Raw genomic sequence first — 27,977 nt, 5'->3', positions numbered from 1 at the left:
GTGTTGAAGGCCGTACTTTAACCTATAATGGTTTACTTTTTAAATTATTATTTGTATGGAGAGTTGTCTCATTGGCACTCACACCACATCTTCCTATATCTATATATCATTAAATTCATATTTTTCTATCAAATTCTTTTATACGTGAATAGGTCTAATAGGTTTCTAATAACCGCTTACAAATATTGCCGTGTAAGCATTCTTGTTTGTCTAGTCAAGCAATGATTTATGATAACGTTATTAAATCGATAGCATCAGTTAGAAAATCTATAATTTACAATTGCATTTCATGCATTTAACAACAAGTTAGATTTTGAATTTAAAAATAATTAAGTTATTGTTTGCTTTGCTCAAGCATGCTGCCGAATTTTAATTAGCACATTTTTGTTATTAATAAACACAATGTTATATTGCGTCAGGTTTTGATGCACAAGGATAACTAGAAAGATATCTGCTAATCTTTTTAAAACTTAAATTAGTTTGATACAATAATGATTGATAGACAAATAGAATAGAATATGAATACAAATTCATTTTAAGTTCAACATTGTACATGTTGTACGCATCAATTATTTCTTCAAATGGAAGTTTATCATAAATGCATTCTTATTGATGCTTCTTGGCAGTAGGTCAGTATTCACTTTTTTCATACTGTATGGGGTCGATATAATAACACACTATATTGTGGTTTAGGAAAATTAAAATATTTTCTGGAAATAGCGATATTAATTTTAATCATAGAATAAATACATATTTATCGAAAAACATCAGGATATAATGGGGAATGAAGAAAAATTTATTCAACTTGTCAACATTGTATTTTCTAAAACAACTAAATTAACTTAAAACTTAAAACTTAGATTTTCTTTAAAAAAAATGATTTACATCCATTAGGTTTGTAATAACTGAATCACTGCATATTTATAGAGCTATGCTGAATATATAATACATTGAATCTAATAAGGAGTTAACGATGTGCTGCCCAGAGAACAAAGATGTCATATCACTTCAAAATCAACAACTAGCATACACGCTGTACAGGTTATGTTTCTTAATGATTTGCAACTGGATATATTATCTATGCAATTTATTTTGTAGCTACTAACGTGTTAAGATATAATTGAAATTTCTTATATAAATTTATCAATTCTGATCATGAAATATTTAGTTAACGGGATTTGAGTAGAGAAATTGCCAAATTCTATTTTACAGTGAGGTGTTGATATATAGAAACACACTCATCAGTTTAAAAGCGATAATTGACACTTTGCTAAGTTAAGTTTATATTAAGTTACAAAGATTAATAATGCAAAAACAAAGTTAAATCATCCCTTTTACAAAGTATTGTCGAAAGGTTTCAAATCACGCATATATACGTTTGATTTTGTTTTGCTGTCAAATTACATTATACTTAAATAGTTAAACATAGGTTTTAAATTACTATCTACAAATATCGCATTGTTAGCATTGTTAAATGCTTACAAAAGAGATGATTTAAGATTATGTAAATACACAGATAGCATCAGTTTAAAAATCACTTCTTTACCCATGCATTTCATGCCTTTAACAACTAGTACAGATTTTACATTTGACAATTGTAAAGTAAGTCTTAGTATAGTTCCCAATTAAGACAAGATAAATAGGTAGTACAATATATCTTTTTGAATATTGCAAATCTGATAACCAAAGATAATGAAAACATGACCTTCTTCGTATCTTTAAGTTTAATACAACATTGCATGATACGTAGATATTTAATTCAAAGATATTTCTGCAATTTGAAATATAATTTCAGTCCATGTCGTTCAAGTTGACCCTTTTTTAAGACGTCCCATTTTTATATCAAATGTAGAATTATTCTAAAATTAAGGCGCCTATTAATGTATAGAAAGATGTCGTAAAAACTTTTTTTTTAGTGTTTAGCAACCAATGGTAACACAGCAATATTTTTGCATTTCCAACTTTCAGTATTACATGCGAAAAATTAATTTGAAGTAGAAATTGACAAATGCTACTATGAAGTGAGGTTTTGGTATATAGAAATAAACTCGTTAATGTGCACTCGTTTGAAAGTGGTAATTGGTAACTTGCTATGTAGAGGTTAAATTAAATCAAATAAATTAACTAGAGAAATAGCGGAATCAACCCTTTAACAAGGTATTGTCGAAAGGTTTCATAATTATACACATACTATATTCAATGTTGCTGTGCTGTCAAATTACATTATACTTAAATAGTAAACATCGGATTTAAATTGCTATCTACAAATATTGCGATGTTAGCTTTTTTGAATGTTTACAAAAGAGATGATTTAAGATTATGTAATTAAATGGATAGCATCAGTTTAAAAATCACTTCTTTACTCATGCATTTCGTGCTTTTAACAACTAGTACAGATTTTACATTTAACAAGTTAAATAAGTATTATCTTTTCTCAGGCATAGTTCCCGATTAAAACAAGGATAATGAAGACATGACCTTCTCCATATATTTAAGGTTAACACAGATGTGTATGATTTGTAGATATTTAATTTAAAGATACATCTGCAATTTTAAATATAATTTTAGTCGATGTTGTTCAAGTGACCGTTTAAGACATCCAATGAATAATTGAAATGCAGATTTATTATGAAATGAATACACTTATTAATGGATTGAAAGATGTTGTAATAACGTTCAAATTTTAGTTTTTCTTTTAACCTGTACTTTGTATTTTGAATTAAAAAACAAAAAAGTTAGTCAAGATATTACCAATGTGCATTTAATTAAAGATTCATTCATAACAAAAACTAGTTAAAACATAAAATAAAACAATCATAATCGCTCATACAATTTACTTTCAAATAACTGCTTCTTTTAAGTCATCTATTTCCAAATAAGCGAAACAAATATGATAAAGCAATAAATAGACTTGAAATATTCTTATTCTAAGTTTAAAGTTTGATATGTATATATTCAGGTTTTAAATATAGGTCCTTATGTTTTCTACTTCCATTAAAAGTACGAAATAATAACTCACTAATTCATTTATCGAATCAGACCGAGGTAATTACGAATCCTATGAAAAAATCTCCATTAAATTTTGATCAATTTTGACATTCCCAAGCGTAACCGATAGATGTAGGTTTAACTGATTCTCTTACGTTTAAACCAGTATGTGTTATACATTATATAGTTCTAAATGAAAGATACCAATAACAAGTTACATCAACGCCATACATATATCATTCACAGAAATCAGCAGAAATTTGAACAATATAAAACAAACCGATTTAAATTATAAAGGAATACATATTAAACAAAAACATCTTCGACGAGTTGATGCGTTTATAACATGTATAATGAGGTTTAAGAATGAGACGACCATAACTTCTGATTCTGATTAACAGTACCCATTTAATACTTTATTAGGTCTTTCCACTTTTCTGTGGAAAGACCTATTGTTTTTCTTCTGATTATTTTTTTTCCGCCTAATTTTGTTCTTGCGATAAACATTTGTTTCGCAATATGTCGCTTTGATATTTGGTATATGATATCGAACAGTTTATGCGCTTTTGAAATTTACCCTGCGTAACCGAATACTTTTTTTTGTAGGAGTTATCTCCCCAAACACTGTTTTCCTTGTGCTCACAACTCCTTTGCAACCGTAAAAGATAACGACAAATTTATTTTACAAAATTGCTCGTTATATCCTTTGCATGATTTGTCCTATTATGACCGAAGCAATATGAATTTGGCTTATTTTCACTTATATCCAAAGACCGTATAAGATATCAACAAATTATTTTTACTAAATTGTTAGTTGCGACATGTCGTAACACATAAATTTTTATTGCAAGGGCACGTTGAACGTAAAAGGGAGTTTTCTCCCCTCTTGTATTTAAAAATACGCGTTTGGTGATATAAGTCATTAACCAAATATAATTAAGACCTATGGTCTTTTGATTTGAGGTCCTTAGTTCATGACCTTGAAATTGATCTCAAGGTCATAGCTTAATTTGACGTTCTAGATTTTGACCTTTGCTTTTATTTTATATGTATACATGATAAAGCGATGAAACTTTTGGAAAAAGGTATCAAACCATTTAACCTTGAAAGAAACAACCGGAAGTGACCTTTTGTAAACCGGAAGTAGCTATTTTTTGTACTTTATTAATATAAAAGTATATAGAACCAGATATTTTTGGAATCAGTGTCAAGTAAATATTCAAATATAATCGTAAGTAACATTTTTCAAACCGGAAGTAACAAATTATCTCCCTTATTTAAAAAAAATGTATGGAAACCAAATATTTTTGGAATCAGCGTACTAGAAGCTATCATTTGACGATTGAAATGACATTTTAAACTTAGTTCACAACTTTCAGATTTGATTTCGTTCAAAGTAATCAGTACGATATTTTATGTTTGAAGTTAGATTCATAACAAACCTGACATAGTTTTATAATATAGTTAATTGCTACCTCAGTTTTATATTAATAAGAATTAAAATGTGCTTTGTTATTTAAATGCAATATCAGTATTTAGTTCAAATATATAATCTTAAATTAATCCTAATTCTATCTTATTCATTCTTATGTGACGTCATTTTTCATTTTTTGATGCTCTGTTTTACTAATTCAAATGACGTCATTTTTTCGTCATTTTTCGGTTTCAAATAGGACGTCACTTGGCGTAGAGGTTTAAACGTATTCGGATGTGTCTACTTTTGTGTTTCAAATGTCTGGTTATGTAAATGTATTTCAGTTGTTTCCTGTAATTAGTTAATACTTCAGCTTTATCATGTACATTTTTTGAATATTCATTTTATTAAATTTACTCTTTGCTAAAGTATAAATTACTCTAAATTATAGGGATTTTCTGGTTACTTAACAGAAAACCCTTGCCGTTTTTGGCACAACCTTTTTGATCTTTTGGTCCTCGATGCTGTTCAACTTTGTACTCGTTTCGGCTTTCAAACTTTTGTATCTGTGCGTCACACATAGGTCTTGTGTGGACAAAATACACTTCTGGCGTATTAAAATTTTGAACTTGTTGCCTTTTGTTGGCTGTTGTTCGTGTGATTCTTTGTCAATTGTGTTCTCCAATTTATTTATATTGTAGTCCTGTGTTGTCATTTTGATGTTATATTTCACATGGCCATAAAAGTGCGAGGTTTGGCATGCCACAAAACCAGGTTCAACCCACCATTTTTTTCCTTTAAAAATGCCCTGTACCAAGTCAGGAATATGGTCATTGTTATATTATAGTTCGTTTCTGTGTGTATTACATTATAACGTTGTGTCGTTTGCTTTCTCTTATTTTTGAGTGTAAATTCACATTGCGATAAGACGTGTCACGGTACTTGTCTATCCCAAATTCATGTATTTGGTTTTGATGTTATATATATATGTTATATTTGTTATTCTCGTGGGATTTTGTCTATGTGTGTTACATTTTAGTGTTATGTCGTTGTTCTCCTCTTATATTTAATGCGTTTCCCTCGGTTTTAGTTTGTTATCCCGATTTTGTTTTTTGTCCATGGATTTATGAGTTTTGAACAGCGGTATACTACTGTTGCCTTTATTCATATCAAAATACATTGTATTGTTTTAATGGAAAGACCTTCAATTGTTCTCTGAACAATTGGTTTTTAATTAGGTCTTTCCACTTTTCCGTGGAAAGACCTATTGGATTTCTTCTGATTATTAGGTCTTTCACCTTTCGGATGAAAGACCTATTGTTTTTGTTCTGATTATTATTATTATTTTTTTTCTTCCGCCAACTTTTTTTTCCTTCGCTGTTTTTTTGTTTCGCAAGATGTCGCTTAGATAAATGAAATATGATATCGAACAGTTTATGCGCTTTTGAGACTAACCCTGCTTAACCGAACACTTTCCCATATAAGAGTTATCTCCCCGAACACTGTTTTTCTTGTTATCGCTTAATCTTCACAACCGTATAAGAAACTGACAAATTTATTTTTCCAAATGGCGCGTTACATCCTCAGAATGTTCTGTTTTATTTTGACCGAAGCCGTATGGAGATTCCATATGAGAGTTATTTCCCCTTTTGTTTTTGAAATTTTGAAATGTATTTTAAACTGGAAAACCATAAGTGATAGAGACCTAGGGTATTTTGATTTTAGATCCTTGGTCCAAAAAAATGAAAATAAGGTGAAGGTCAAAGGTCAAGGTCGTATTTTAGATTTTTATTGGTCTTTGATTTCCCTATAACTTTGGAATGGTTATAGATACAGAAAATTTACATAGTGAAAAATGTTTGGTACCTCAAGGGGCAACTTTGTTACATTTCGACTGTATCGGTTTTACCATTGTGTAAGGGACATAATCCCCATTGATGGTTTATATAAAGCCATTATAAGACAAAACTCTTAAACCAAATGACCTTGACCCATAGGGTCTTTTGAAATGACATTGTGAAGCAATGACCTTGACAAAGGTCACAAGGTCAAAGGTCAAGGTCATGTACATATGTGATTTGGGGCACTACTTGAAGAGTTTTATGTGTGTTTGCCAACCAACCAACCAATCAATCATGATCATGATTAATCAACCAATAATGATCATGATCAATCAATCAATCAATCAATCAATCAATCAATCAATCAATCATGTTTCCCAATCAATCAATCATGTTTCCGTCTCATGTGTTTATCATAGGGTTCAAGATCTTTGTTTCTTTTTCGCTGTTTCAATTGACCCTATCCAACGTGTTTAACCAACCAACCAACCAACTAATCAATCAATCAATCAATCAATCAATCAATCAATCAATCAATCAATCAATCAATCAATCAATCAATCATGATCATGATCAATCAATCATGTTTCAGTCTCATGTGTTTAATATAGGGTCCAAGATCTTTGTTTCTTTTTCACTGTTTCAATTGACCCTATCCAACGTGTTTAACCGTTTAACCAACCAACCAACCAACCAACTAATCAATCAATCAATCAATCAATCATGATCATGATCAATCAATCATGTTTCAGTCTCATGTGTTTAATATAGGGTCCAAGATCTTTGTTTCTTTTTCGCTGTTTCGATTGACCCTATCCAACGTGTTTAACCGTTTAACCAACCAACCAACCAACCAACCAACCAACCAACCAACCAACCAACCAACTAATCAATCAATCAATCAATCAATCAATCAATCAATCATGATCAATCAATCGATCAATCAATCATGATCAATCAATCATGTTTCAGTCTCATGTGTTTAATATAGGGTCCAAGATCTTTGTTTCTTTTTCGCTGTTTCAATTGACCCTATCCAACGTGTTTAACCGTTTAACCAACCAACCAACCAATCAATCAATCAATCAATCAATCAATCATGATCAATCAATCATGTTTCATGAAACATTGAAATTTAATATTGTTCTTGCGTCACTTCTGAAAAAAAATCCACATGAACTCTGAAACTACTAGTACAATCGACCTCAAAATTTGCAGTCAGCAGGGCATACATGTACTTAAAGTTTATAAAAAAACTTGGTGCAGATATCTCTCAAAGCTTTTCCTAGAGAAAAAAAATGGCAATGCCGTAAAAATCGCTTGCTAGGTCCGTAAATCTCAGTGAAATCCTACAATAAAAATGTCCGCTCCTGGATTGAAAAACTTATCTGTTACAAACTGGTGCTGAAAAATGTACATTTTAAGAAAATAATCCTTAAACGTGTTTTAAAGTTACACCGAATCAATTAAATCCAAATCATGCACTGCTGGTGAACTGTGATCAAAATGTCAATTTCCTACAATGACAAAAGAAATTACATTGTGTACATTCCATCTCTATAGATGTTGTCTGTTTAACGTCCCCACCTAAAAAGAAATAAAAAGACTAAGTTTTCGTTATTATATACCCGCGTCACGTGATGTCTCCTCAATCTGGCGCGCGCGCTGGTCCTAAAATAAAAGAAAAACTTTCCAAACTAAACATGAAACTTCTCCGGTAACACAATACTATAGACCCCTTACAGAAACAAACAAACAAACAAACAAACAAACAAACAAACCCCCCCCCCCAATCAATCTATGTTTCAAAGGGGGAAAGACCGTTTACAATTGCTTTTTAAAAGCAATTGATTTATATTTATTATTATTATTATTTTTTTTCTTCCGCCAACTTTTTTTTCCTTCGCAGTTTTTTTGTTTCGCAAGATGTCGCTTAGACATTTGGTACATGATATCGAACAGTTATTACGCTTTTGTAACTGACACCGCGTAACCAAAATCTTATCAATGTAAGAGTTATCTCCCCGAACACTGTTTTTCTTGTGATTGCTTAATATTCGCAACCGTATAAGAAACCGACAAATTAATTTTACAAAATTGCTCGATATATCCTCAGGATGATTTGATTTATTTTGACCGAAGCTATCCGGAGACTCCATATGAGAGTTATTTCCCCTTTTATATTTGATATAAGTGATATGCATTTTTAACTGGAAAACCATAAGTGTTAGAGGCCTAGGGTCTTTTGTTTTGAAGTCCTTGGTCCAAAAAAATGAAAATGAGGTCAAGGTCAAAGGTCAAGGTCATGATTAAAATTTTGATTTTGGCTTGTGATCTCTTATTTCAGAAATCATATAAGATATTGACAAAATATTTTCATAAAATTGTTAGTTACAACATGTAGTAACACATAAATTTTAGTCGAAAGGGTACGTAGACATTTGACGCGAGTTTTCCCCCTTTTTATATCTAATATCATACGTATGGTAATATAACTCATGAACAATATAAATTAGAGGACTAGAGTCTTTTAATTTGAAGTCCTTGGTTTATGACCTTGAAATTGAGCTCCAGGTCATATGCTAATTAAACGTTCTAGATTTTGACCTTTGCTTTTACCTCATATGTACACATGATAAAGCCATGGGACTGTTTGCATTAAGTTGTAAGCATAGTGACCTTAAAAAACACAACCGGAAGTGACCTTTTGTAAACCGGAAGTAGCTAATTTTCGCACTAAATCAATGTAAAAGTATATAGAACCATATATTTTTGGAATCAGTGTCAAGTAAACTATCAAACAATACCGGAAGTAAATTTTTTAAACCGGAAGTAAAAGATTATCTCCCTTTTTTTTTTTATATATAAACCATATATTTTTAGATAAGCGTTCAATAAGCTGTCATTTGACGCTAAAATTGACATTTAAAACCAAATTTTAATATTTTCATATTAAAAAAAAGGTCTTAACTGGTGGAAAGACCATCAATGGTTCTCTGAACGATTGGTTTTTAATTATTATTTTTTTTCTTCCGCCAACTTTTTGTTCCTTCGCAATTTTTTTGTTTCGCAAGATGTCGCTAAGACATATGGTATATGATATCGAACAGTTATTACGCTTTTATAACTGACTCCGCGTAACCAAAATCTTTCCCATATAAGAGTTATCTCCCCGAACACTGTTTTTCTTGTTATCTCGTAATCTTCACAACCGTATAAGAAACCGACAAATTTATTTTTGCAAATTGCTCATTATATCCTCAGGATGTGCTGTTTTATTTTGACCGAAGCCGTATAGAGATTCCATATGAGAGTTATTTCCCCTTTTGTATTTGAAATTTTGAAATGTATTTTAAACTGGAAAACCATAAGTGATAGAGACCTACGGTATTTTGATTTGAGATCCTTGGTCCAAAAAAATGAAAATGAGGTCAAGGTCAAAGGTCAAGGTCAAAGTCAAATTCTAAATTTTGATTTTGGCTTATTTTCACTTATTTTCATTAACCTTATAAGATATCGACAAATTATTTTTACTAAATTGTTAGTTGCGACATGTCCTAACTTATGAATTTTGGTTGCAAGGGTGCGTAGACAATAAATGGGAGTTTTCGCCCCTCTTATATTTAGAATTATGCGTAAAGTGATATTACTCATGAACCATACATAATACAGACCAAGGGTCTTTTGATTTGGGATCCTTGGTTTATGATCTTGACATTGAGGTCAAGGTCATAGGTTAATTGGACGTTCTAGATTTTGACCTTTGCTTGAAATTCATATTTATACATCATTAAGCCATAGGAACTGACATTTTCAACTGAATTTTAATATTTTCATATCTTAATAAATCCTTATTGGTTGAAAGACCTTCAATTGTTCTCTGAACAATTGGTTTTTAATTGACTTTATATTTCGTTTAACTAAAGGTTAAGTAACAAAGAGTTAGATAAAAATACAATATGATATGATCTTCCCATTTAAATTACTTGTTTATACTTTATTATGTTTGATCTTATATCATTTTATAACATTATACGAAAAGAAATGAAACATTTCTATTTTTCAATTAGTTGACGAAAGTAAAATATAATTTTACACACATCGTATATCTTATTGTTCTTAATCAAAGATTGAATTTTACTTAATAGTTTGAATAACTAAGGCTTTTCTGCCTCAGGACTAGACTACCTTAGCTGTATTTGGCTAAACACAATGGAATTTAAGGTCCTCAATGCTCTTCAACTACGTACTTTATTTGGCTTTTTTAAACATTCGAGCGTCACTGATCCGTATTTGTAGACGAAACGCGGTCTGGCGTTAATATAAATTTTCCATCCTGGTATCTATGATGAGTTTATTGTATAGGTTTACAAATATTGCCGTGTAAGCAGTCTCATATTTCTATTTAAGATTTACGAAACGATTGATAAATCTGTAATGTAGGGGATACAAATGTATCATTATAAATTAAGGACTTGTGATTTAAGACAATACATACAATTTTACACTAGTAATTTTGGAGCCCTTTATAGCTTGTTGTTAGGTGTGAGCCAGTCTCTGTGTTGAAGACCGTACATTGACCTATAATAGTTATCAAAGGTACCAGGATTATAATTTAGTACGCCAGACGCGCGTTTCGTCTACATAAGACTCATCAGTGACGCTCATATAAAAAAATAATAGTTTCCTTTGTTAAAATTGTTAATTGGATGGAGAATTGTCTCATTGGCACTCACACCACATCTGCCGATATCTAATAACTTTTTAATTGTTAATTGATATCTTTGCGAAGCCATGCCTCCGATTATCATAAGCTTGTTTAAGGTATATATTTAATGAATATTTCGGTTCAGTTCGTATGACTAAGGATAATTAGGAACTCTTCGAAGATTTATGAATAGCTAGACACATATGATAGGTTTAACATACTACCAGGTACATATTGTTCAGGTTCAACATAATACAAATTATACAACTACTTCAAGTGTAGATTTATATGAAATGCATTCTTATAGATCTTAAAATCAGAATGTAAGTCCTATTTTATGTAAAAGTTAAAGTCAGAGATCAGGGAGAGGTCGATGCTGATATACTCTGAATTGCTGTTTTGGGGTATGCAAACATATGTTCAATTTCGAAATAAATTTCTGTAAAAATTACAAAACATTTTGATATTTTTTTTTATTTTTTTTTTACTCAAAATTCAGTTTTGATGACATTTTGTTGAAACTTTCCCCATTGACTTTTTAAAGGCTACAGCTACTGAACCACTCAAGTTTCCCGTTTTCGCTTCGTTCTTCATTCGTTCCGTCTGCGTGTTTCGTTCATTCCGTTTGCGTGTCATTCATTCCATTCATTTCGTTCATTTTGTTTAAGTTCGTTCCGTGTTCCATTCTGTGTTCCATTCCGTTTATACACGACATAGAATGAGAACAAGCGTGTTGTTCGGTAAACGCGTGAACTAATCATTTCGTTTTAGAACGTTTACAGCGTGTGTGAACGATTATATCATTCTTAAACGAAATGTAATTTGGTTCGTTTTACAGATAAATTTCGTATTTTATAATCACATCATCACATGTATTTTTCTTTATAAAATAAACCGACAACCACATGATGGTCACTGGCTCAGGTCTAAATAGACCGTCTTTATTAATTAAATGATGTGAAATTTAGTTAAAACTTTTTGGTTCGCAGTATAGTCATTAAAAACTTGTTGAGACATGGAAATAGAATATTCTACTTCCATATTAAGATTAAATGTATTCAAAGGTTTATTAATTTTTTTTTTGTAAAAAGGATGTTTAAAATTATCACTATATTAAAGTGTATTATACACATGGCTTACTGGATATGACGAGTTGCAGATATGGTTGAGTAACTAATTTACAATAATCAATCCAAATAACCAGCGGGCGAACTCTGCAGGACATCTTTTGAAAAATGGCCAGACATTTTACACTTAGTTGTTCAATAGATAATTATTCTACTGCCAATCATCCAAAATTTATCAAATGGAAGTTTTATTTTTGTCATTTTTAGCAAATGAGACTGATAAAAATATGTATATATTTACATGGATCTTGATTTTTTTGGTGTTTAAAATTTGTTCTGAAATATGATTCAGTATTTTTATTTCCTTTATTTGAAATGTTTTAGCTTTCAGCGAAACTGACAATAACAGTGAAGTTATAACGTTATACCTGTTATGGTTGGTAAACGGGAAAAAGTCACAGGAAAAAAGTCACAGGAAAAAAGTCACAGGAAAAAAAAACCTACAAGAATAAAGATCACAAGAAAATAACCAAAGGGAGCTCAATGCGGTATGGGCTTTGCTCACTGTTGAAGGCCGTACGGTGACCTATATATATAAAAAAATGTTAATTTCTGTGTCATTTGATCTCTTGTGGAGAGTTCTCTCATTGGCAATCATACCACATCTTCTTTTTTTTATATATGCGTTGTGCCAAAAAAAAACCCACCACAAAACCAGTACAAGTTGTCGATTTATTCAATGACAGTTGCTTTTTCAGTTACCGAAACCTTTACTAAAAACTGATACCGTAATTTGACGTTTAAAACTAATTTGAATAAGCATGATAGCATACCTATAGATACATGTATGTAAGGGCTGTATAGCCAGTCAAGTTCTTTAAAAACTTCCATCATCATCAATGGCTTAATTTGTTTTATTTTTGTTGGGGGGGGGGGGGAGAGGGGGTTGTAAAATTATAGATTATGATGATGTTTCTAAAAACTTGTAATCTTTTAACAAATTTCCATAAACTAGAAATTAATTTTCAGCCCTAAACGTTGCCGATGAAAGCATTTTAGAAAACCATAAATAATATAGTGTAGATATTTCAGCTTTGTCTTTAAATTTGCAATAAAAAAAGTACCAACAAATATTGAATCAAAACTCTTTTGAAACAAAGAAATTTGCCCAGATATATATATATAGAGAATATTTTTTCCGTATTCCATTCCATTTATATACGACATATAATTTTCCTTCCTAATCAATTGTACTCATGACTTAAACAGTAATGTGAAATTTTACAACAAATCATCTAAAAAATTGTACTTTAGTGTCAGTAAGGACAAACAGTCATATTTCGTGTTAAGTGTAAAGTCCCAAAAATGTAGTTAGAGTTTTGAATTTTCGTTAATTCACATAAATATCCCATTTTATAAGAATTATTAATATTAAACCGGGATAAAAAAAATCACAATTATACTAAGAAAAGAATATTCAATGAATATTATACAATATGCTTCGTCGCAAATTTGTGTAAAACCTTAGACAAATAATACAGTTGCATTTTATCGACTGGTCATTGTTCGGAACTTATGATAAATAGCAAATAGGTAAAGCGTATTGAGGACGAGAAACGAATAAAAAAACTATATTTCGCAAGAAACAGCTACCCATCAGAGACAAAATGACTTATAGATGTTAAACTGGTCCGCCGTTCCATCTATACATGTACATCTATACATGTAGCTTCGCACTTCGAAGTGAACACAACAGGGGTCCAGTTTGTATAGATGTGAATTATTTAAGGTCACCGTCTCGAAATCCTCTGCAAGTTTGAGTTTACATTCCGCGATAATTACAAGGGTACATCAAAATGACATATAATTTATATTCGTTAATTTTATATACTAATGGTCACTTACCCGCATTTTACCTAAAAACTATGTGGTATGATTGCAAACGAGACAACTATCAACCAGAGTAAATGACGGATGAAAGCAACCATAAGTCTCTATATCGAAAATCCATACGCAATAGTAAGCTCTAAGGAGGTCCCGACACAAAACAATTCAAACCAGAAAAAAGTCACCCCGTTGCTGTAAAGTCTTCATAACAGTTGTGTTTATCAAGGAGGTTATAGTATGAACATCGTAAAAGTGACTTTCTGTTATGACTGTTGATATTAACATTGACGGCAATGAGACGGATATTCGTTTTATTTCTATTGGTAATAAGTTTACTTTTAACATAAATTTTTAATTACTTAATAAAAGATATCACAAAAAATCTGATTAACATTTCAATAATTGTATATCCGGTCAGTTTATGTTTCCGTTCTTACTCGGGTATGTAATTAGGACAAAATCTCCCTCTGTGACAATCGCAAGCCTCAATTGATTTTTTTTTACAAAAATGTTTTTAAGGAGAATGAAAATTATGAACCCGCACGTATGCATAAATGCTTAAAACATAGAAAATATAACTGTTTAGTGTCTTTATATATCAGCTGTATGTGTACGAGGCTAAGACGCAGGTGTAATGCGGGCTTTAGCGAGCTATTACTCCTGTTTCTAGCCGCGTACAAATACAGCTAATATTTAAAGACACTTAATTGTTATTGTTTTTATCCTGCATTTAATTCTGTAATTTGTTCGTGTTTTGAAAGACACAAAACATCACATTTTGTGCATTTATTTTCGATTTGAAATCCCTTGCGTCCCGCGTAGAAATATTAAAATAAAAAATTCAGCTGAAGACTGATTTTGAAAAATAAGAATCTCGAATGGTCAACAATAATACATCGATTAAGGTAAATAATTATTTATTTTAATATAACAACTAATTTCAATAGCAAAAACAATTAATAAAACATTGTCTTAATTGAAACAGAAGTGTATGAGTTGTAAGGATATATAAACAAAATACGATGTTCATACAAAACAACTTAATGGAATTCTCCATGGCTGGTCATTTTGTAATCAGTTATAGGACAAACGCCAAATTTCATCCTAAAATTTATGAGATATCAAATTGCACAATTTATTGATGTTAATTAATCCATTCAACATATTACAACCTCTTATCAATTCTCCCTGCTGGTAGAGATTAGAATGTCAGATGAATGGGAATGAAACTTTTATCTTTGACCATGGTAATCAGACCTCTGACCATGGTGACAAATAGATTAAATAGAAACAATATATTAGAAAAAAATGAGAAAGGAAATGGGGAATGTGTCAAAGCGACAACAACCCGACCATAGAGCAGACAACAGCCAAAGACCAACAATGGGTCTTCAATGTAGCGAGCATTCCCGCACCCGTAGGTGTATACTTCAGAATTTGTAGAACGCTATTGTATAGAACCTTATAGCATGTATAGAGTGAAATCTGTTCCAGGAATAAAACATATTTGTATTAATATAAATATTTTTTAACGAGTTCTTTGTATAAATATATTTGAAAGGATTTTTAAAGAAATGAATTACTAAGTTAATAAAGGATTTCGAAAAGGGGATCCAACAAGGCACTGTTAGGAGTAACTACATTTGAATATGACCCTGTTTTAGTCTTTAATTTTTTTTTATAAATATCAATAACGGTAGTTAGAAAATAATTCAAAATTATCAAAAAAACCTCAGGGTTCAAACTCTTGATTATGTAGAAGCATGTATAAAAGCATAGATATATAGTTATCAAGGGTACCAGGATTATAATTAAGTACGCCAGACGCTCGTTTCGTCTACATAAGACTCATCAGTGACGCTCATATCAAAATGTTTATAAAGCCAAACAAGTACAAAGTTGAAGAGCACAATAGCTAAATCTATGATCAAAGTTTTTAAAATTTCATGATCGAAGGTTTAGCAAAGTTATTCAAAATCTTTCACAACAGGGGCCTCGGTGGCTGTCAGATTGGTCTAAGTATAACTGTAATGGTATCTCGTCAAATTGCGAGCTATGATTTTCTTCAACTCTATTTTTGTTAACCATGTTAACCATTTGTCATATCTTAAAATCCTTTTCAAAATGTATTTCAAAAAATAATGGAAAATTATTGCATTTATTAGTTTATTAGTTTTTATATTTTTTTCTGAAAATACATGTATTGGGTTAAGAAGATTTTGATTGTGTGGATAAATATTTTTTTCTTTTAAAATTCTCAATTTTTTTTAAAACAAATGTATGCTAAAATGTTTAAAACAACATTCTTCTCACCTCTTGAGTCTCTTTTTCACATTCTAATGGAATATTTTCCCAAGGTCAGATCTAGGTAAGGGCGTGCAAATATTATAATTTCACCGAGGGGAGCAAGACGAAACACACTGTAGCTTTTGTTTATGCCAAAAAAAAACGATACCTCCTGCTTTTCATTTAATCTTTTAAATGTTACAACATTGTATAGTTATGCAAGAATATAAGTGTGTAGGAGTGTACCATCTTTCAATGTATATTAACCTTCTCTATATACTACGTTACAGTAGAGGATTTTTTTTTATCGTAGGCAAATGTTGTACTCTCAAAATGTATGCCCCTTATAAGGTTTCTTCATTAATTGTTCAGTAGCTGTCAAAATTCGTATTCTGTTTTGATGAACACATTTAAGTATTATAGTTGTATTTCTTCGTTATTACTACTATTTCGTCCGGAATATAAGTGAAATATTTACCACTGTACGTGAGAAAACGTAACAAAATAAGCTAAGAATCAATTTACAAAGCTATCATACATTATAAAATAAAAAAGAATATATGATAATTTGTTGCTATTTTAAGTATTTTTTTCGAAGTAATTTGTCGTAAATATAACGTCGTCGTTCAGCTCTTATTTAGGTGCGGGGGGTTGGGGGTTACGGGGTTAGAACCAACTTTTTTTTGACGATCAATGCTTTTGGATGGGTAATATGATTGGAACTTCCCTTTATCCTGGGATGGAACCCCCTTTTTTTACAAAATGGCTAAATCCGCCAATGAATATTTCCTAATTTCATCATAGATATGACCATGATTTAAATATCCTGGACATTTCCAACTTAACATCACACAAAATTGAGAATGAAAATGAGGAATGTGTCAAAGAGACTACAACCCAATAAAGAATAAAACCAGCCAAAGGCCACCAATGGGTCTTCAACACATCGAGAAAATCCCGCACCCGGACACTTGCTTTAGTTTGCCTCTAAACAAAAATATGTACTAGTTCAGTGACCTCGGACACCAAGCTAAACTCCGAAAATTATAAATAAACATATGAACATTTTGGCAATTAATAAGTTTGCTATAACAACTATACCAACGAGTAAATCTTATTGAAACAAGTGTACAACAATTATCAATTTTCTGATTTATTACAATTTAAAATAAATCGTAAATTATCGATGATAAACGTGATTAAACTGTTAAATTATCACGATTTTATTTTGACTGTTTAAACACCATGAAAGTTCCCAATTGTGAAATATATAACGACTTGTTAACTTATTTTAATCCCCAGATGTGAAACTTCAAAGAGTGAAAAAGTAATAGACGGATGCTAAAAATCAACATGTAAATTATATGGACGAGAAATAAAAAGTGAGATTCCGATCAAAGCTTTGTATTTGCAGTCTTCGGAGAACGCAAAAAAAGGGACAAACAAAGAGTGATGTTATAAATGTAAAAGTTCATAAAGTTTATTTTAACATATTTCTATTTCCAAGCTAATGGTCACTTACCCGCATTTTACTTAAAAACAAATATTTTTTAGATATTTTTTTAAGAATATATTGTGTTTCATATTTGGTTTTTTTTCTACTGTCCAAGACAATTTTAATATTTGCATAAGTAAATATATATTTTTTTTAAATATTCAAGGCAGTTTTATTTCTTTTTCAATAACTTTTAGAATGACTCTCTTCTCTTGTTTTGAGCTGATTTTCTGTATTTTATAAACATCTTTTTTATTTGCGTTAGATCTATTTTCTAATTATATCAACCGTTTAATTGTGTTGAGCCATTTAGGTAAACAGAAAACACATTTATTGTCAAAATATAATAAATGATTATTTTCTTCACTGAATATTCTTGCTAAGTATATCAGTGAGCGTAGTTCATCCTGACCATGCATGATATATTTGCCACTGGACTTTAAGAAATGAACAACCAATCATTACTAGTGTTTGCACTTGAATAAAAACAAATACAATGTACATGCATATGATACTGGACTATGCCTGCTCTTGCAGATATATTGACAGATCTTGGAAGTATTTAGTTTGAAAAAGGTTAAATATACCGACCATACGCTAATATAAAAGACGGGAAATGATTACACTGAAGGCATCGTAAAAAATGTTTTCCCTACACGAAACAAAATAAGAAGATTTTTGATCTTTTTTTTTGGAAAAACTTAACGGGCGTTAGTTTAATATTCTAATATGACGTTCTTCTTTAGCTTAGGGTACAGAGCCATGTTCTTATTCGAATAGAACATGGGCTGCACGTGATTGACGTCACAATTGAAATTGCAACGTCAGATGAATTTTGAACAACGCCAGAGATCAAAATGGACATTTGTCTTGTAGTTGCTCGCTACGAAATTAAATAAAAACATTCTAAAAGTTTAAATGTTTCTGTTCTTTTTTTATTGATAAACTGTTGATTTTTTTCTATAACGTTTTTGTTCATCAAATCAAAATGACGACATTTCGAGCGTCTACTATACGTCCGCTTCAAAGTACAAAAGTTCAAAATATTCCTATTAGAATGGAAATAATTCTACCATGCCATGCTCTATGCTCATTTTAACATGGGTAGGCATTATATTTGTAAACATTTAATACCTCGCTATCGCTCGGTATTAAGATATTAACAAATATATTGGCATGAAAGAATTATTTCTTAATTATTTACAAACACGAATAAGGTCATTCATTTCTTTAATAAAGAAAACTATGCAAATCGTTTGGCTTGGATAACGAAAAAGATTGACACACACATGTTTTGAAAGCTTAATATGATATATTCTTTTATTCGCGTCTTTTCCGATATACATCGTACTAACTAATATAAAGATCCCTTAGAAAATAAATAGAAAAAAATGACAACTTTGATAATAATATGGACAATAAATAAAGAATGTACGTGTCCAATTTTTTTTTACAAGTAATATATATATTTTTGAAACTCGTATGACTAGCAGACAAAAGAAGAGAAGGTATTTTGATACTTAGATTAATCTTGTTAGCCTTTCATAATATTTTTTTATGTTACTATTTATCTATTCAATTCAGACTTAACGTTTTTAATTTAAATGCAATAACGAAATTATGTTATGAATTAAACTATTCATAAATAAATAATGAGTGATATCATATACCGATTAACTTAAGTTCATTTATTCGTTTCATTTAGATCTCTGAAAATTAGCATAATCGCCAAACAACCAATCAGGTGAGATAGTATCGTTTCTGAACGGAACATGTTTGTTTACACGGAATATTCTGATCGTTTCGTTCGTTTCGTTCACACACGACTTTGAGCGGCAAAACACGATTTGGCTTCAATAAATGAGTGGAGATACACGATTCTGACTCATTTAACTCGTTCGTTCTCATTTCATTCCATTCGCGTGTTCGTTCCGTGTTCGTTCCGTGTAAGAGGGAACGTTGAATGGTTTAGTAGCTGTAGCTATATCAATAATGACATGAAGTTTATATTGTCTTGCATACTAATGTTTTTCTGTTTGTCTTTTTCTTATAAGCCATGCCATTGTCAGTTTTTTTCCGATCTTTGAGTTCGACTGTTCCTCTGACATCTTTCGTCCTTTTTTTTTAAAGCATAGGACAATGCCAATTTGCTTTAAAATACAGAGAGACAAATATCACGAGATCTCTTTTCACGATGTTTTAGTTGTTGAAAAAGTTTGCGATATTAAACAAATTAATCATGTGCACTTCATGATATACTTACAATATATGCTCGTCGAATTTAATTTGACAAAGGTATGTAGCCATAGGGGTCGTACATAACAGTTTTAAATGCTAATATTATAGACAAAATTAATTTTACCTGACTACTTCTAAAATAATCAATAAATTCTTAATTTACAATCAATACTAGTAGTTGTTTTGTAATATTTATAACGTTTAAATTGATTGGTATAATAAAAAGTTAAAAATATTTTGTATGTATTTTTGCGAACTTCTATGTATACTTTACTGCACAATTATTGTGTTTATTATTTTCTTTGGCGGCATTATGTCCACAGTAGTGGTTGTCTATCTTATATTGTTTTAGATCCCACCCCCTTGTTTTATTTATTTTGTAGGTACACTGAATCGAAATTTATCCGTTCATTGAATTTTCACTTGCTTTTGTGAATATGTATTTTGAATTTGATTGTACTGTCATGCAAGTGAGAGGTAAAGCTAGCTATAAAACAAGGTTTAATCCACCATTTTCTGCATTCGAATTACCTATAACAAGTCAGCAATATTACAGTCATTTTACATTCATTTGATCTGTTTCAGGTTTGATTTAGCCATATATTCTTTTTAAATTTTCCTCGGAGTTCATTCTTTTTGTGATTTTACTTTTGAGTGATTTAAGCCATTTCAAGTACTATTTTATAGTGGATCATTCTTTGCGTTGATGTTATATTACTGTTTTAAGTTTGGTGAAGATTGGAAGGATGTACAGCAGACAACATATCTATATTTTTTGCATCCAAATATCAAAACCTGTTTAATCATAGTTATGTTTGTGTGTGTTGTTAGGAGTTTCCGTCTCCTATTTAGTTTGTTTTCATTACGGTCCTTACATGTTGTTTCTTAAATTTGTAATGCCTATCAAACCTCAACAATCAGACAATATATGAACTTTTGAAAAATAAATATATTTCTGCTATCGTAGGCCTCAAAGAATATCTGTATTTTTCTTTCTTTTTCAACAGTTTTACATTGTCATGAACGATTGCACTGATAGTCAACAAACAATAATCCAAATCATTGAACAGATATTCAATTAGTTTGAAATAAAATCTATTAAGCTGAAATGATGGAAGAAATGTTTAAACTGGCAAAATGGGTTTTTCTCTTTATGATACATCTTGTTAGTTTCTTAAGGGGTACCTAACATTATACCCCAAACACAGCCTGTCTTTTAATTGTTCTTGTTTTCTCGAATTGATAAACTAGGCCAAGCTTAATACCTTGTAAAAATTTTCAAAGATTTGAACCATAGATTTACCATAGGTTTGAAAGATTTTGCAACTCAAATATGGCATCTTTTAAAACTGATATTATCAGGATGCTTGATTTCTTGATTGACAACATATTCGTTACGTTCGGAGGACTGTCGGCATTCCAATGCGAACAAACTGTGGCCCTCTACTTGCCGACTTGTTTCTTTATTATTATGAGGCTGACTTCATGTAGGAGCTTCTTAGGAAGAAAGATAAGAAGTTAGCAATATTCTTTAACTCTAATTTCCGCTATATAGATGATGTTCTTTCACTTAATAATTCAAAATTTGGTGACTATGTGGAACGCATCTATCCCATCGAACTAGAAATAAGGGATACTACAGATACAGTTAAGTGGGCATCATATATTGACTTCCATCTAGAAATTGATAATGAGGGGCGGTAGAAAACAAAACTTTACGAAAAAAGAGATGATTTAAACTTTCCAATTGTGAACTTTGTAGTTTTAAGTAGCAACATTCCAGCAACACCTGCATACGTGGTATATATCTCCCAATTGATACGATATTCCCGTGCTTGTATTTCCTATCATGATTTTCTTGATAGAGGGTTGCTGTTCACAAGGAAGCTATTAAACCAAGAGTTCCAAATTGTGATGTTGAAATCATCCCTTCGTAAATTTTACGGACGTCATCACGAGTTGGTTGACCGATATTGAATAACCGTTTCACAAATGATATCGGATATGTTCCTTACGTCGTAACTACAATCCCCTTCCCTTTCATGAATGTGACTTACCGGATTTTTAATCACATAAGCAACACCACGGGTGCCACATGTGGAGCAGGATCTGCTTACCCTTCCTGAACACCTGAGATCACCCCTAGTTTTTGGTGGGGTTTGTGTTGTTTATTCCTCAATTTTCTATGTTGTGTCATGTGTAATTTTGTTTGTCTGTTTGTCTTTTTCATTTTTAGCCATGGCGTTGTCAGTTTGTTTTAGATTTATGAGTTTGACTGTCCCTTTGGTATCTTTCGTCCCTCTTTTACATGCTACTATCGACCAAATTTGAAAGTTTTCTGAAAAATGGGTATAAGGGTATATATGTTGATATTTATAAAGATTACTCGTTAATTGCAATATCATAGTTAATTATGATAACTGTGGCGAATATTTGTTCACTGATAAAGCCCCACTTAAAAATTAGCTTAATTTCAGAGCAAAATTCATTCTGATAGTACATAATGGCCATGTCTTTTGAACTAGGCCTTACATATCTGGCATGTGGATGTATTTTATAGGACTACGTGTATTGCATCATGATGACCTTCAGATGACCTTCAAATATTACCTCAAGGTCAACTTAACGTTGTTATTTATCCGTTATAAACACAACCAGGCCGCAACTTCTTTGTCTTTTAACCTAGACCTTATATCTTTTGTATGTGGGTCATCACGAGGTGGTATGCCCCTTTAAATTGTTTCCTTCATGTGACGTTTAAGTTTGACCTCAAGGATGATACACGTATTTTTGGTGAGAAACACTTGTGAGCGTCACTATTGAGTCTTATGTAGACGAAACACGCGACTGGCGTACTAAATTATAATGCTGGTACCTTTGATAACTTATTGTGCTGGCCTTGACCTTTTATGCAGTTATGAATTAATATATAGATAAAGAATACATATATCTTAAGCTTTAATCCCCCATGCAACAATACAGACATACATTATGACATCAATACATGCCATGCACGTGGAATACGTAATGGACATGTTGTTACATACGCAGTGTACGTACTGAACCACTGAACAGAATGTTTTATTTTCTTATTTCATACATGGGTTCTGCTGGTAAAAGTACACAATATATTTAAATTATATGTGGTGTAACCGATTTTTGTATTTGCGATTCAAGCTGAGACCTCTTTTTAAATATGAGACGCCAAAAGTACCTAGGATACATAGGGAACAGCTTAAAAATCGGCATATATTTTATATGAGCAAGAAATTTCAATCTATTGGTCTACATATTCAAAAATATATAATTCAAAATTGTACGACAATATCAGTTGTAACCATATTTCTTAATTTAGACTCTACTTTCCCAAAAGTTTGCGGACGGAATAGAAGACACCTGTTCATTTTCTACAACTGTCAGGATAAAGATTGAAAAGTGAGACTAGAAAGATATATGTTTTGTCTTATTCAGATATATGTATTAGATTATGTGTAGTGAGTTGTGTACTAAATTTGATATACATATTTTCGTCTTGAAGTCCTTTTTCCTCGACATTTAAATGATACACTTCAACTTGTGGTTGATTACTCCCTCAGTATCTTCTAACCTCTAACATGTCTTTTGATTTTAAATCATGTAATTAAATTTTTAATTGCAATTACAACTATGCCAGCGTTTTTTTTTTTCAACAGACAAATGCACATGTCATTATAAATTATTCGTAACCTATAATTTTACATTACTATTACCAAGCACACGGTGTATTTTATTCAAAACTACTGTTTCCCCAAAAAAATGGCATGGAGTCAATTCCATTTTAATCGATTTGGTACGAAGATCTACAATCAGCTAGAAGCCTTTATCTTTATAATTGTCTAAGTTTTTTTTATTTATTTGTTTAAAAATTAAAGTGAAGGAGCTATCATTTGAGGAGTGGGACATTGATGAAATTTGAAAAAAAAAACAAGTGAAGAGTTTTGATTTAAAAAAAATAACAGTATATGCAACCTGACAAAAGGAAAGCATGATGACAATTGATGCAGGAGAAAATTATTCATTCTAGTCTCCAACCCCACTTAAATCAAAAAGAAGCTCCATTAGACCTTTGCCTTTCTAAATTTTAATTTATCATAAAGGTAAGGTCTGGGTCAAAAATTGAAAACAGGTATGGTCCTTTTCCGTCTTTCCTGACCTCCTGATTTTTTTTTTGTGAATCTATTTCACTTTCCTATTATGTTTCTTTGAATATAAATAGATGGAAAATGTGTAACTATAAATGGATTAAAGGATTGAATGAATAACAATAGGTGTATAGCTGCTCTTAACAACAATGTTAACATTCGGATCATCATTTTTTAAAAGCTTGCATATTGCTTGTGATTTATAATTTTTGAATCAGACTATGAGTAAAAGTTATCTTTTCTAAGGTGTTATTTTCCCCCTTAAAGGTTGTTTTCATAATCAATTGATTACCAAAATTTGCAATTCATACACTTGTGGCTTTCATTGATCGTGTTAAAACATTGTGATTTACATTGTTGCTGCGTTATTCCTGTTAAATATTGCCACACACATTATAATTTCGTTTTTTTTTTCAGGAAATGACGGAACAAAGTACAAACCATAAGTCACAAGACTCTGAACATGGGTAATGACATTTTGTTTGCTACTGGTACAATATATACATAACACAAAGAATTAAGTATTTGTTTTAACATACTTATTTTTATCAAATGTGTACGGGTAATTGATGGCATTATAATGAGAAATGTGTCAAAAAGACACAAAAATAAACAAAAAATGGTCTTCATCCATGAAGAAAATTTTGCACCTGGTGGTGGACTTAAACTCGCCCCTCAACAACAATGTGTACTAGTTCAGTGGAAATGGACTTCATATTTGAATATAAAACATACAAAGGAACTGAATTCGGCACAACCATGCAGTGTGGTTAAGCATGTTTTGTGAGATCCCAGCCCTCTTCCTATACCTCTAGCCAATGTAGAAAAAACTAACACATAGCAATACGCACAGTAAAACTCTGTTTAAATGACGTTCGCGTCCGATGTCAGAAAAGGTAACAAAATAAACTTGGCAAAATGACAATGATACACAGATTAACACTTGACTACTAAAAGTTACATTATACTGACATGCTAGCTCTATACTTCAATTAAACTAATTGAAGCACTATGTCTTCATCATATTTTGAGAAAAAAAAAACACACTACCTCCATTATAAAGGGTTTATTATCACACCTACCATATTGAAACATGTAAGAAGAACATAACCCATATCATGCAAATAACTGGTTTTGGCACTAATACAATTTATTCTTATATCTATTAAAATAAATGTGTTTATTTCCGATGTATTTGGGTCTAATTTATCAAATACTAATACCAAATACCATATGACATAAAGCAGTATCGGAACTATATCCCTTCTGAATAAGTCTGTTAAAAGGTTTGTTTACTTTTAAGGTAAATCTCGGCATTTTTGTGATTTTTTGTGGTCATGAGATGAGACATGACATATTTGGTATAACGGTTATTAGTTACTTCGTCACTCTTTACAACTTATTCGTTATTATATTGTGTTGTCTACTTGCTTATGTTAACATTTCCATGAAATATATTTTAAACTCTTGTTCCTTGCAAACATATTAATTTGTTGAAAACGTATATTCTATTTGGTTGTCTGCGACAGTGAATATCATTTGTAATTTTTTGAGGATCTTTTTTTTTCCACACCATTAAACAGCTACTGTTTATTATGACTATCTCATGACTTATTGTTGTCGGCATCGACATAAGTGTTAACATCATCATAACATAGAAAAAAAACTCAACTATCGTTTTTTATAATTACAGATGTTTTCCTTTGCCGAGGAAGGAAGAAAAACCGATGAGTTATGAATATATATTTGTGAAAAACTTATTATTATTATAAAATGGTATGTTTTACATACAAAAGATAGACTGATAGACAGTATTGACAACAAAATGTTATATTTCGCATTGTATGATTATATTTGAAATACGCATAAATGGATTTATTTAAAATTGAAACGTTAGCTATGTTTTATTCAGTGTTCATGTCTCTCTGTTTCGATATCTTGTAATATAATATATATATATATATATATATATATATATATATATATATATATATATATATATATATATATATACGGATATACACAGTCTGACTCTTTATTAATTTATATTTAATGTTCGTGTCCATGTGCCCACAGAATTGGTTTCTCATATTTGCTAGAAATTATCAATTAAAGTAGGAATGGAAACCTTAATAAAAATGTCAGAGAGACAACATCAAGAAACTTGAGGAATGAATCAATATTGATTAAAACAGTGTCATCTTTAATGGACAAAACTACAGTATCGTAACTATAATCCTTCTGAATAAGTCTTCCTAAGGATTTTAGGCGAATGACAACATGTTTGTGCTTTGTATTATATTTATCAATACAGATTAATGCAAAATACTTGAACGTATAAGATGTCTGCTTAATGATTTATATTTACAAAAAAAGTCCTTGTATCGATGATATAATTTACTAAATGTTATGACAAGCTTGTGATGTCGAATATTAACCCTGGTGTTAAAGTTTCCCAGCAAAATAGATGTTTCTGTCGTTCAACATGTTCAAGTCAACTACTTTGTTACATATACGTGCAAATCAAGCATAAGTGTTCGCTTTTCACTTGAACGAGAAGATTTTGTTTCTCACATAATATGGTTGGATACATGTTATATCTCATGAACATTGCTAATAAGATAGTTGACGTCAAGTTAAAAACACTGATGAACAATTAAGACAATACCAGACGTCCGTACTACAAACCACCAACATTCTCAGTACTAGCAAGATAAAAATAATTGTTGAGTTATTAATGGAAAATTTTGCAAAACAAAGATTGTTTCTCAAATTTGTAGTTTTTATATTATAGAAAAATACTGACGAAAAGAAGGAGAGATTCGGGTAATATACTTTCGCTTATAATCAGTACAGTGTATTATGCAAATCAAAATAGTGTATGTTAGAACTAGCTTGAGACTATAGTATATAGACTTCTACACGCTTTTTCTTTCGTTTTGCACAGGGTTCGGTATGTATGTTATCCTTCTTTTAACATAATATATGAAATCAATTAAGGAAATGGTATAGATATGAATCCTATGTCAGTATTGAAAATATACTTCCGTTATAATAACATTAAGCAAAGCTTTGTTTTATCATATACATCAATAACTGGCGGTCAACATATTCTGGAACTAAGTTGGATAACTTTTACGACGCTTCTTAAATAATGTGTATTGTCTTCATAAATAGATAGTACTATAAAGTGTTATCAATCAAATATCCAATATTTGCATGTTAGTCACAGCTGTCGAGGCATACATACTCTGTAATTTATTGTTTAAGAGTTATAGTATTTTATAGCGATCTTATGTTTATAATTGTTATTAGCGGAATTGCTCTAATCATTATCCTAAAGATACAACACGAATACTTGATTTATTATCTTTATAATTTCAGAAATCTTCTCCCTCGGTCCTTCTTAGAAGGGAAACCAGAAGCTAAGGAAGTGTTGGTAAGTTTCGATCTTTTCTTCAATTCAATATAACTGTGCTAATCTATATACGCACAGTACTTTATGTGTACGATACATTAACAATAGTATATACATGAACAGAAGAATTGTAAACATAATGCAAAACAGATTAATATCGTTTGCATGTTATGTTTAGATTTCAAGTACAGCTCTTTGTAAGAACCAGACAGAGTGCGATATATGATGGTTTTAGATCTTTTCGATCGATTGCCTGGTAGAAGCATTACTTGAATACTGCTCAAACAATAAATTTGAGTTGGAAAATATGAGTGGCTGCTATGATAACGAACAATCTATTTTTTGGTAGTTAAGCGTGGTAAAATCTTTTAAAAACCAGCTAAATCACTACAATTCAGAGCCTTATTATGAATAAAATCAAACTGTTTTCATTAATTTCATATAGAACATTGAT

General features: G+C 30.9%; 1 long non-coding RNA gene across 1 annotated transcript; it reads left to right on the top strand.

Annotated features, from left to right (window-relative positions):
* The first annotated feature begins 492 nt into the window (after nucleotides 1-492).
* LOC139487171 (uncharacterized) lies at nucleotides 493-27,548 on the top strand. Its single transcript, XR_011655778.1, has 5 exons — nucleotides 493-629; nucleotides 24,523-24,572; nucleotides 25,799-25,881; nucleotides 26,900-26,931; nucleotides 27,490-27,548. It is a non-coding gene; the product is annotated as an uncharacterized lncRNA (long non-coding RNA).
* The last annotated feature ends 429 nt before the right edge of the window (nucleotides 27,549-27,977 follow it).

Source organism: Mytilus edulis, chromosome 8 (genome assembly GCF_963676685.1).
Source record: "Mytilus edulis chromosome 8, xbMytEdul2.2, whole genome shotgun sequence".
Classification (NCBI taxonomy): Eukaryota; Metazoa; Mollusca; class Bivalvia; order Mytilida; family Mytilidae; genus Mytilus; species Mytilus edulis.
The sequence above is the reverse complement of the archived record's forward strand: the minus strand, read 5'-3'. Positions and strand labels throughout refer to the sequence as shown.